This window comes from Lolium rigidum, chromosome 7 (genome assembly GCF_022539505.1).
Source record: "Lolium rigidum isolate FL_2022 chromosome 7, APGP_CSIRO_Lrig_0.1, whole genome shotgun sequence".
In the NCBI taxonomy this organism is placed as follows: Eukaryota; Viridiplantae; Streptophyta; class Magnoliopsida; order Poales; family Poaceae; genus Lolium; species Lolium rigidum.
Window position 1 is genome coordinate 46141230 of NC_061514.1, and position 10507 is coordinate 46151736.

General features: G+C 40.2%; 1 long non-coding RNA gene across 1 annotated transcript; it reads left to right on the forward strand.

Annotated features, from left to right (window-relative positions):
• Positions 1-3586, forward strand: LOC124678715. The gene is made up of 3 exons (XR_006994612.1): positions 1-1386; positions 1494-1577; positions 3201-3586. It is a non-coding gene; the product is annotated as an uncharacterized LOC124678715 (long non-coding RNA).
• The last annotated feature ends 6921 nt before the right edge of the window (positions 3587-10507 follow it).

Genomic DNA, 10507 nt, shown 5'->3' on the forward strand with positions numbered 1-10507 from the left:
TTCCCTCGACTCTCGCTTTAATGCATGCCAATTCTACATTAGAAGATAAGTTGCGGTGATAAAACATCAAAATTATGACGTCTCGCTGTATTGTTGAAACGATAACATAGAACAATTGTTTAGCGGTACAAAGCACAAGTTTATTTTCTAGTACTACAAAGCTCATCAAATGGTTGGATAATCTCGTTTGAGGCAATCTTCTAGCAATTATTTGCACAGTATATCAATTAGTATGTAATAATTCAGTCATCATCTCTCGACAGACAAAAGATACATCTAATTTAAAACCAAATCAATTGCCTTCGGATGGTGATCCAGTTAATCAGATTGTAAGTTGAGAGCTTGAAAAGAGATCGAGTCAATTGGTCTTCACAAGCGCAAGCAGAATTGGGAAATTTCTGAGTGAAGTTTTCTGTTTGCATTTTACTACCATTCAATGTCAATAATTTTGAAGGCACAAATTAATTTAATATCAGTAGGTGAGCTAAGAACTAATACTAGTAAAACAAATCAGATGTAGATGGACGAGTAAAAATACCCTAGATCCTTGCCCGGTTGCCACACAGACGGACAGAACTCGCGGCCGGCCGGCCGGACTGTCACCCGCGCAAGCATGCTCTTTGTGGTGGCCGCTCGCCCGCTTTCCTTCGGACCTTCAAGTTTGATCGATTAGTAGTTCTAATCAAAATCGTCCTCATCGGTAGCCATTGGAAGAGCAGGAACGAAACGTCGAAACAATGCGGCGCTTTACAGCTTGTATCCAGATCGCTGTCACTCTAGCCCTACCGCCTTCTTTGGTGGGCTCTCCATTACTTGGTTTCAGCTAGCTTGTGCTATCAGTTATAATTTCTAGATGGGCTGGTGGGCTTATGGGCATGATGTCGTGTTACAGAGCGACAGGGGGGGCGAAGTAAGCCAGAGACGCTGAAATTTATCCTATCGTTAATCGTTGTCAAAGGAAAAACAGATCGATAGGGGGGGTCTCGCCCCCGCTCGTCCCCCCTTGGCTCCGCCCCAGGTATTATCTAATCAAATACGAAGTTGCTCAATGTGTTGACTGTCTCGCGTCACCACATGGCTCCACGCCTCCACTGATGGTATAACGATAACCTTGGACGGTTCAGCTGCATGGATGGTAAGGGTCTAGCTACTTGATCTTACAGTTATGGCTTTCGCACATAAAGAAGTAGAGAGATGAATCTTTGTACCTATGTGCTAAAATCGATCCTGGTATTATTGGATAATAACTATGCTGCGTTTTTTTGCTCTTGCCAACAAAGTATATGCAGCAAAAAATTTACTAATGTTATCCCTTTCTTCAGGTTGTCTGAAGGAGCCGAGGCAAAAGGATTAGATTTTTAACTGCATGTCTGCTCTAATTCAGTTGTAAGCATCCCAAATTTTGCACGCATCTAAATTTTTTGCAGTCCCTCCTTACAGTTGGAATTATAAAAAAACAATTCTAAGTGCTTAATACAACTTTGTTTTTTCAGATCTAACAGCTTCCCTGCATTACATTCCATATAACATAGCTTTATTGGCATCTCTCCTAAAGAATTATGAGGAGTTTCATACAGGTCAGAGCTCTATGATCTTTTCGCAGTCTATGTATAGGCTTATGGATTTTCTAAATTTCTATAAACTAAAAATGCTATCTAATGGTGCTTACTATTTATAAGCAGCTTTCGTCCACATGGTTTTGAAAATTCCAGTAAGATTGATGGCAAATATGGTGCTAGATCTAATGGTTTTTCCCTTTTTATGTGGCTTGGTTTTGGAATACATATCAGATGTTGTTGCTTCTGTGCAATTTAGTTTTGTATATCATATGATTGATGCGTAAAATAGATATGTATGTTGAAACCTTGATAAATGTTATTTCTGGAAGCATTAGCTAAAAAAATTAACCTTTGCCAGACAAGGTGTGTGATAGTCATCTGATGAAAGGGCTGTCTTATAGATAACCTTTTGCAAGAAGAAATAAAGCTTTTATATATAAAAAATCAGTGACTCTGAAGTCTGCTTGAAATGATTTTGGTAGCTGGGTTTTTCTGTAATCTCTACTTGGAGAATTTTTTTTTGGAAAAATACTACGATTCAAATACTGATACATATATCCAAATAATAAGAAATGGACGGATCAGTGGATATCACCAACGTGGAGGCGGACATACCCGATGGATGGCGGCGTGGAGGTCTTGGCCAGTTTTTACCATCTAAATCTTGGTAGACGATCCGGTCTAAGATGAGAAGAGAAAGCACACTTTCGGGGAGTTTGAGAAATGCTAATCGGACTGTATGACAAGGTTATCTTGGATGTCCATCTTTGATCTTACGAAAATTATCCATATTCCTTTAGAATTTTTTTACAAGTTAACTGCAGGGTATGCCTGGTGATTTGGTAATAGTGTGTCTCCGGTTAATTCACAGCCATCCTTTTCCAGGAACGTACCTTGAGATGCATCTAATTTTTTTCCCACTATTGCCTAAACTTTAAAAAATTTATATCATGAAGAGTCACCTTACTAAATCTTTCCCTTCATTGTTGCACGGATATGAGCGATCGGCTAAATCATACAAGGGTGGTTCTTCATATCTAGGTCTGTACAACAGGATTATAGCGTGCATGAACAATGTATCTATACCTTTCACTATGCAGACACCTATGAACATAATATGTTTTCCAGTATTTTAATATTTACTCCACATTGTCTCCAGCCATAAAGCTGAACTATATATTTCTTGAATACGTCTAATCTTCTTTATGTGCGTTCAGGTTTACAACTGTCAACATCTCATTCCCCAAAGTGTGTTCACTTAGACTATTAGTACATAATAATAATAAAAATTCTTACTCCATGCTTCTCTCGATTATTGCTTTCTGATTTCCATCATATTGTATTAAGCTTCGGTACGGCATACTATTACCATACAATTTATTCATAGCTGATGACAATGCTTTGCCATTGTGCAACTATTGTCAAAGAATTAGAAATTATGCCTTTATAGACCGTTTTGGAACCATTATGGCTGATATAACTTTAGTGATAAAATTGTTTGTGCCAGTTATTACTATACAAAGAAATATTGTCAGGTCCATGGAAATTGCTTCATGAACCCTGATACGAACTTTCTGTTCTGGGGCAGCAATCTAGCTTGCTATGTAAAGATAAAACAGTTTTGCATTGTTTGTATTTCAGCTGCTGGAGAAATTTAAGGAATGAAGAAAAAAGATGTTATGGACCCATGAAACAGTGACCAGCCTTGACAACCAAAGAAAGACAGCCACGGCATTTTCTCTCATGTATGTCCTTTTCTTGGTTGTATCTGGTGATATTAGAGAGCAGAAACAATCACATATATCTGGTGTTATATTCAATTTGATACTCTTACGGAGTGCCATGCATCAAACAATTATATTCCAAGATGTGTCAGAAAACAAGACTATATGTATTTGGAGTATGTTGTAGTGATGTTAACATTGAGGAGCCATTTTGGATGATGCAACTTTGGTATTGCAACATTTATTATATTTGTACTGTTGTAATAACTATTATAATTTTCTGCACAGTTTTATCATCATTTATTTTCTAAACTTAAAAGCAGGAGTTCCAGCCATTTAAATTGTATCTGCCACAACAATCCTATTATCAGACAATCACTTACTCATGGAAAATCCTTTTCGTTCCGCTTAGACCTATCGGTATTTTACCTAACAAAAGATTACGATTTTCCTTTCAGTAAGGTACGGAGGCTTCTTATTCCACAAGAGAATTATAATATCCAACTTTTGAAATGAGGCATCTTTTTTTTTGACAATTTTGAAATGAGGCATCTTTATTTCACCAGGGTTTGGAGATAGCAACATCAGTGCTTTGCAATATCAGGCCCATTACATTTCATTTTTCTAAGTACCACAGTAGTAGGTAGATAGCACAACTCTATATAAAGTTTTCTATAACAAATTTACCATGCAAAAATCAACACTACAATATCCGTTCTTCACTACAATGCAATATGAGTTTACGTATAAGGTATTTTTACTACAAACTCAATAACTTTTACATGTACTTTATGCAAATACAATAAAATAAATATGAATCTAGCCGCGCAAATGCGCGGGTAACCCTGCTAGTTCACATTATTACATAAGCTGTCAAGACTGTTCACTATGAGTTTGCGTACCACGATCATGAGGGTACTTAGGATCTTCAACAGAAGCATACAAAACCCGTAGACGTCTAATTTTGAAGTAAACAATCTACAGAGTGCCTTACAATTTGGCACACTATATTATTTTACTTATTTTTAAAAGATGTTTATACTAATTTACTATATAAGTCTCAGCATCCTAATATATATGTACTTTTCATACTACAGGTTTATCCCAGATAAGATGGAGTTATGTTGCCCCTGAGATCATGCCATTAAGTTTTGGTCCAATTCAAAATTAAGTTCAATGTATTTCTATAGGACCAGTTGTAGTATATATCTAGTTTAATCGCACACATACGCGGGGTTAAACAGGGAACGGCCTAACGTGAGAGTTGTTCGCCTCGTCCATATACAACCTTTCGCCACCACAAAAGTAGACGACCATGTGTAACATTTTTTTAGCACCGATTATATATCACCACTAATCTACATCTACACTACTTAAAAAGGAGGAACATGTTCCTTATTATGCCTAGGCTCCAATACGTCAAAACGTTTCGTCGTCACAACTTGATAGTCGTCCATCGTCCCGCCCGTCCCCTCCCTTCCTTGGCAGTTGCTGTCCCCGCCCGTAAATGAAGCAACAAATTGAGCCATCAGATGCTCCACCTTATTTGAACAACCACCCCCTCCTTGTTTCCTCCAGACCAGCAGACGCCGCCCTCCGTCTGAGCTGGGCCGTCGCCAACGCGCCTCACCACCAGCACCTCGGCCCTGCCTCCGCCCCGCCCGCCGTCCGAGTAGGGCCGTCGCCGACGCCCTCACCTCGAGCGCCTTCGACCCGCCTCGACCCCGCCCGCCGTCCCAGTTAGGCTGTCGCCTCGGCCCCTCACAAGGATGGGCGCCGCCGCACCATCCCAGCGTAGGGCTCCATGCCGGCCGCCGCCCGCCGTTCCCAGCTCGGACGTCGCCGACGCCGCTTCACCTCCAGCGCCGCCTCCGCCCCTCCCAATCTCGGGCGCCTCCACCGTGTCTCCAAGAAGCTGTGTTCCAGGAAGCCACCGCCGAGCACAGCCATAGGACGCTGCCTTCCCTCACCCAGATCGACAGCGTACTGCCCCTCACCCATATATTGCTTGCAATCGACATCATGAAAATGCATGATTTCTAGGGCGAAGTCATAAACGTTAACTGGCTCCGCCAATGCGTGTGAGAGATGTTCGACAAAATGCTATATAGGATTTTCTCATGTTGCAAACGTTCATCAGTGTAAGCCACAAATTCGCATGTTCACATTGTGGTATGTCATTGAGGGATTCTACTTAAAAAGGAGGAACATGTTCCTTATTCTGCCTAGGCTCCAATACGTCAAAACGTTTCGTCGTCACAACTTGATAGTCGTCCATCGTCCCGCCCCTCCCCTCCCTTCCTTGGCAGGTCCCCGTCCGTAAATGAAGCAACAAATTGAGCCATCAGATGCTCCACCTGATTTGAACAACCACCCCCTCCTTGTTTCCTCCACACCAGACGCCGCCCTCCGTCTGAGCTGGGCCGTCGCCAACGCGCCTCACCACCAGCACCTCGGCCCTGCCTCCGCCCCGCCCGCCGTCCGAGTAGGGCCGTCGCCGACGCCCTCACCTCGAGCGCCTTCGACCCGCCTCGACCCCGCCCGCCGTCCCAGTTAGGCTGTCGCCTCCGCCCCTCACAAGGATGGGCGCCGCCGCACCATCCCAGCGTAGGGCTCCATGCCGGCCGCCGCCCGCCGTTCCCAGCTCGGACGTCGCCGACGCCGCTTCACCTCCAGCGCCGCCCCCGCCCCTCCCAATCTCGGGCGCCTCCACCGTGTCTCCAAGAAGCTGTGTTCCAGGAAGCCACCGCCGAGCACGGCCATAGGACGCTGCCTTCCCTCACCCAGATCGACAGCGTACTGCCCCTCACCCATATATTGCTTGCAATCGACATCATGAAAATGCATGATTTCTAGGGCGAAGTCATAAACGTTAACTGGCTCCGCCAATGCGTGTGAGAGATGTTCGACAAAATGCTATATAGGATTTTTCTCATGTTGCAAACGTTCATCAGTGTAAGCCACAAATTGGCATGTTCACATTGTGGTATGTCATTGAGGGATTAATCATTACCCGCCGGGTTCTCTTTTCTCATATTCTGAAATTCTTTGTTGCTAATTTGATATTATGTTTTTTAAAATTGAAAAGTTTATGGTCTATGAGACCGGGTTTTCTTTTTGGGATGAACTATTGAAGAACTCTGAAGAAGTAGAATAGAGCCTATGCTGCTTCTTTTACCTGGATTATGATCCTGGGCTCACTTAATTTTGATGCTTTCCTTATGAGCAATTACTTCACTTCGTATGTCTACATGATGTGTGGGAACAGAGCTTTTGTATCTTCTTGGAAGAGTCTGGAGCAATCAATTTAGAGGGTTTGAATGAAACAACAAGCATCAACCAATTGTTTACATTTTCAGAGGTTGCTCACTCAACAGTAGATGTTCTAACTATTAGGTTAGGTTTGCGTGTACACAATTCTATATCATTGTATATACTTATATATTTTTCTCTGTGCTTCACAATTTACACACGAAAATCTAACATGATCTGTCCTCATGTGATGGAGGTAGATTAAATGCCGACAACCGAAATCCTGTTATTTATGACTTTCAAGGTATTTATAGCTTATAAGCATAGTGCATATTTGTCCTTTTTAATCTTCCTATATATTTGGTGTTTTCTGAACTACACACTATCTTTACGTGACTTCCAGGATACCATATGGCAAACAGCCAATGGAAGCATGTTTTCAGGCATTATGATTAGGTTCAAGTTTATTTTGTTTTCACCAAGAAAGATGGATGCTTTGGCTCATAATCTAGGCTTCTACCTCGAGATTTAGCTTTTTCAGATTGTTGGTAGAGGCTGGCATCTGGTCATTTTCCCACTTCTGCTGAGGCGAAGGCTTTCATTGACATGTCATTGTGGAGGTACGACTTCTATCTTACCTTCTTCATGTTTCACAATGTTTCTGAGATATAAGCTTCTTCTTCCTTTCGATCAAACAAAAGTGCAGACTTGCATTGTAATTTCCTCATCCTTAGAAGATTTGATATACATGATTCACCCTACACGACTCAAAATTACCAAATTAGTGAAAAAATGCAAAATCAGTAGAAGCATTGGCTTATTTTGAAATTATTCGCATAATTTACTATTCCGGGTCTGTATGTATGGTAGTACTGATATGGGCAGGACGAGACATATTTTCCTCCTATTTTCTCCTCATAGGTTGTCCTTGCTATTGATTTAATATTTCATGCATTACAATTAACAATATCAGCTTTTCCGAATTTGTCACATATTGCAGCTCACAAGTCGTTTTTCTTATGCTCTACGGTCCAATGTCACAAATAAGTTATCGGAGATATTTGCTGCCTGTAGGAGGACGGTGTATCCATTGCAGAAGGTAAAAAATGATTTCCTTGTTGAAGCAGTCGAGTACATATATAGCAGCAATACTTTTCCATATTCAAGCAGTCGAGTACATATATAGCAGGGCAATTTCTTTCCTTGTTCACCTCTCAAGTTTTGAATAAAAGATTGAAGTAGCGATAGATGTTTATGCATGGCTTTTGTGCATCATTTTAGTCCTTGATGAACTGGACAGTTTTCAGATTTATCTTTCGACGCAACAGACTACATATGCATTTATTTTTTTGCTTCTTTTGAAGATGCCAAAGGATGTCTAATAATTACGATTCCTTTGCAGAATACCTTGGACCTGCTTCAAGAGTTCGAGTGTGCTCACTACAGCTACCTTCTTGAGACTGCATCTTATGCTGTCACTAACGAGATCATGTACTATCATCACCACTTGTCGCAACTGTTGAATGATACGAGCAGGAGAACATATCTAGTGCTACCACCCCTTTAGGTGCTATCGTGCTACCGTACAAAAAAACGTATTTCATACGTGTCAAAAAATTATACGGAAAATTGTGAGTGCTCATGAAGCATGTCCCTACAACATCCCAAAATTTCATATCCAAAAACGACATTTTCTGATTTGTCTTTTTGTGACACTAGGTAGCACTATTCATGCTGATTTTCTCTTTTTTGTTTCTCAGTGTCCATGTCGATTTTGGATATGAATTTTTGGGGTGTTGTAGGGACATGCTTCATGAGTACTCACATTTTTTCATATAATTTTTTAACATGTATAAAATACATTTTTTTATACGGTAGCACGGTAGCATGCAAAGAGGTGGTAGCACTAGATATCTTCTCATACGAGCAGCTATAACCGAAACCACTAAGGAAGAGGCGTCGCCAAAGGATCAGGCATCAGAAGCCATAGAGGTATTGGTCCATAAAAACAATACCTACAGAACTTCTATTTTTTTTCTTCTTTTGATGAATGATTAGTGCCATACCACATCCTTCCAAATTTTGCATTTACTTATAGTTGGCATATATATTCTCATTAAGGTCAAGGACCTTGTTTGTTTGCTTACCTATGTCATACATCACTTTAGCATCTCCTTTTACACTTCGATGATTACTCATGTGAACTGAATTGACATGTTCTGCATGGGACATAGCTTATGATAACATGTATGTTTGTTCTCCCTGTGAATGCTTAGATGCATAGAAACGTTTGTTTGACTAGCCATGGCATGCACTTTTATGCATGCAACTATCATTCCTGATTTTGTCTCATAGATGCAAATATAACTGTGGTGATATTCGAAGGGCTGGCAAGGCCATGGCTAAGCAAGAAGCACACCAAATATTAGGTATCAGTGAAGACGAGATGGAACGAGATCATGCAGGTGTGACAATATAAGGTGGTTTTCTCTTTGTGTTCTAGCAAATGGTATTTATTTTTATTGATATTGAGATGAATTAAGGTTCTCTCCATGGGCTTCATGAATTAAGATTTCAAAGCACATGCACAATAATTCATGAGTTAAGATGAATTACTGGACTTTGAATCTTTGTGTATATAACTCCTTATAAAAAACAATTGGTGGGTATACCGGTTCTGAAGTTTTCCCTTTGTTATAGATTCAGAAAACTATGGAATATTGTTAGGGAGATTAAGATGGGACAATGTGACGATCACTTTATTCAGGTTTGGCTTTGCCTTCAAGCCTTCATTCGTGACACACTCTCTAGCACAGTTGCTTTGAATAACCTGTTTCTGGGCTATAGGATCAAGATACCCTCTATTATATACTGATTATTGCCGTGCGGGTTGTCTGAATGAGGTTGTGAAATAAAACTTGTTAAAGGCCAATCTCCCGGTTAACTATTTGGAGGGTCTGTACATGCAAGATGTAAGTCACTCACTACTTTTCATGCTACCGATATGATACTTTTAACCATTTATTAAAAAGAGCGACACTATAGTCTGTTATTGTTGTTATACATCTCGTTGTATTTTAGTTTACTTTTGGAAAACCATGAATAATCTCTGAACACACAGGTCACTAATTGTGATTAGGCTCCAGTTAATTATGTGGTATTCTCCTTAATTGAGTGAATTCATTTTAAAATTGGTTACTACTTTATATTTGTCCACAATATAGTTAATGTAGACTAGAAAATAAATTATAATGTAGCTATAAAGTCCACAGTAGAATCAAAAAGATACGAGTGATTGCATGTTCGATGTTGAGAGCCGGCTTTTCATGGGGCGGACCATGTGAGGTGTTCTTTTCAACGTACATGTCATCCTCAGTGGTTGAATGTCCCAGCACTTTATATTTGTTGTCTTCTTTGTCAGTCATCCACCTTACTATTATTTTGGGTAATCTGAATACTTCATATATCTATTATTTATGCACATTAAGGTCATTAGATTTACATATGTTGTATAGCAAGGACCGGTATATGTGATCTGATAAAATGGTGTTTAGCTATGCACTTCCCTGTTAAGCAATATTTGACAGATTTGGGTCAGGTTTATAGTTGAACATTGGCTTATGCTTTATTTGCATTTTAGATGGTGAGAAATTCGTGGTGTTCCGTCTCTTGTGTTTTTTGTCAAGATTTGGTGCAAATTCTAAATCAGGATAGAGTATATTGAATATGATACAGTTAGGAAGTCAACATTCAGACCCAATTTATGAGCTTCTATTGTGACTTATCAGAGATCCATTGACAAGTTTTAGTTGTTTCTTGCATTTTGTTTGCTTTCATTATTCTGGCCTGGTTATCATTTCAAAGGCAGTTGTATTTTTAGTACATGATCCTCATCTTATGAATTACTGTAGATCTCTAGATCTATGTTATTGCATACGGCTATGGGAAGTCTATCTGGTGGGGTTGCATTTA